This window comes from Etheostoma cragini, chromosome 8 (assembly GCF_013103735.1).
Source record: "Etheostoma cragini isolate CJK2018 chromosome 8, CSU_Ecrag_1.0, whole genome shotgun sequence".
In the NCBI taxonomy this organism is placed as follows: domain Eukaryota; kingdom Metazoa; phylum Chordata; class Actinopteri; order Perciformes; family Percidae; genus Etheostoma; species Etheostoma cragini.
In genome coordinates, this window is record NC_048414.1 from 21,840,402 (window position 1) to 21,842,924 (window position 2,523).

At 40.0% G+C, this 2,523-nt stretch overlaps 2 protein-coding genes across 2 annotated transcripts in view; both read right to left on the bottom strand.

Annotated features, from left to right (window-relative positions):
* LOC117948493 (myosin heavy chain, fast skeletal muscle-like) overlaps positions 1 to 2,523 on the bottom strand; it is an 84,764-nt gene that overhangs the window by 35,354 nt on the left and 46,887 nt on the right. The gene's annotated exons all lie outside the window — the stretch shown is intronic.
* Positions 1 to 2,523, bottom strand: part of LOC117948494 (myosin heavy chain, fast skeletal muscle-like) — a 58,031-nt gene that overhangs the window by 8,925 nt on the left and 46,583 nt on the right. The window lies entirely within an intron of this gene.

Consider the following 2,523-nt stretch of genomic DNA (forward strand, 5'->3'; position numbering starts at 1 on the left):
TGCCAAGGAGCTGTACTTGAAAGCAAAAATCCTCAAGAAAGATGGTGACAAAGTCACGGTCGAAACCCTGATATCTAAAGAGGTTAGTATTAAAAAGTCAGACTCATCCAGCAACTCAATATGATCAGTTCTAATTGTGAAAAATGTCCTGTTCCAGGAGAGGGTAGTGAAAGAATGTGACGTCTATCCAATGAACCCTCCCAAGTATGACAAGATTGAGGACATGGCCATGATGACCCATCTCAATGAAGCCTCTGTGCTGTATAACCTCAAAGAGCGTTATGCAGCATGGATGATCTACGTAAGACAATCTGCCTAATGACACAAGAGAACTATTCCAAATAGCTGTACTTATAGGAAAGAGAGTTAACTGTTGAATCTTTATGATTACTTTCAGACCTACTCTGGGTTGTTCTGTGCCACTGTGAACCCCTACAAGTGGCTCCCAGTGTATGATGCTGAATGTGTAAGTGCATATAGAGGCAAGAAGCGTATGGAGGCTCCACCCCACATCTTCTCTGTCTCTGACAACGCTTTTCAGTTCATGCAAACTGGTAAGTTATGATCATAACAATGTGGAATATATCAGTACATGACTTTTTTTGTTGCAGTAAAACATAGTTAATAATTTTGTTTTTTTTATATAGATAGGGAGAACCAGTCTGTCTTGATCACGTAAGTTTTTACATTTACGTTTTTTGACTTTGTTAAACATACTCTAAAATCTTGAACAAATTCTTAAAAGTCTGTGTCTATACCTAGTGGAGAATCTGGTGCTGGAAAGACTGTGAACACGAAGCGTGTCATCCAGTACTTTGCAACAATTGCAGTTGGTGGACCGAAGAAGGATGACGCAAAGGTATGTTACTGTATGATTACAATTCAGGGTTCTTCTGCTATAGAATATTTTTCAAGGGAGAAAAATAGTCATTTTCAGACTGTGATTCTTAACCTGGATTATAGGGGTCACTGGAGGATCAGATTATTGCAGCCAATCCCCTGCTGGAGGCCTATGGTAACGCCAAAACTATTAGGAATGACAACTCTTCTCGTTTTGTAAGTATGAAACCATTACTGCACATGAAAGAGATTTCATTACAGATTGCCAATGTGAAGGCACATTAAAAATCATTTGTTCCAAACAGGGTAAATTCATCAGAATCCATTTTGGCGCAACAGGAAAACTGGCTAGTGCTGATATTGAGACATGTGAGTGATAAAACTCATAGTACATACAAATGACTGGAATTGAGAGATGACCAGACTGTAATTTATTGACAAAATTTGTAGATCTGCTAGAGAAGTCTAGAGTGACTTACCAGCTTTCTGATGAGAGAGGCTACCACATCTTCTTCCAGATGATGACCGGCCACATCCCTGCTATACTTGGTAATCAGATTGAGATAATGCACATTGTTTAACCTGTTTTCATATGAAACAAATATTCTGACATTTCTTCCCTTTTTTTGATCTCGAGATATGGCACTCATCACCACCAACCCCTACGATTTCCCCATGTGTAGCATGGGTCAGATCACTGTGGCCAGCATTGATGACAAAGTTGAGCTGGAAGCCACTGATGTGAGTGATCTTCCCATTTTAAATATAGCTTTGGCCATTTAATGCAAGCGCATTCTTCTTAAGTTAATATGTGTTGTGTTGACCTCTTTGAACCCAGAACGCTATTGATATCCTGGGCTTCACCAATGAAGAGAAAATGGCCATCTACAGGATGACTGGTGCTGTGCTTCACCATGGTAACATGAAGTTCAAGCAAAAGCAGCGTGAGGAACAGGCTGAGCCTGATGGTACAGAGGGTGAGTATGGAATGTCAGCTCAGAGTGAATAGCTTGGAAACAACAGTAGGGAAGTTCTTAATCAACTGGTGTCTGTTTACATCATGATGGAAATCTCTGAACTATTTTCAGAGGCTGACAAGGTTGCTTACTTGCTGGGTCTGAACTCCGCTGACATGCTCAAGGCTCTGTGCTATCCCAGAGTGAAGGTCGGAAATGAGTATGTCACCAAGGGACAGACTGTACCTCAGGTAAACATCAATAAGTATTTAAACAGATTAGTTATTTTAGTTTTACTAAAACAAAAAATGGTTATAGATTTGTCATGATGTTAAGGTATGAAAAATATATATATGTTACAATTTTAAATCATTGTACCCAGAAATAACTTCCAAAGCACTTTAAAAATACTGTTTGCACCTCAACTGTAGTTGTGACTTACCGTGTATTTCTACTTCATTAGAAAACATTGTACTGCTACATTGTAAACATTGTACTGCGCAGCTGTGACTCAGGTGGTTTAGCGGCCACCTACTAATGGGAAGTTTGTTTGTTTTATCCCTGACCCTGCAGTCCCAGGTTAAAGTGTCCTTTGGCAAGACACTGGACCCCAAATTGCTCCTGATGCTAAGCCATGGGTGTGTGAATGTTTGTCTGATAAGCAGGTGTCACCTTGTATGGCAGCCTCAGCCACAGTGTATGAATGTGTGTAAATGGTTCCTGTTAT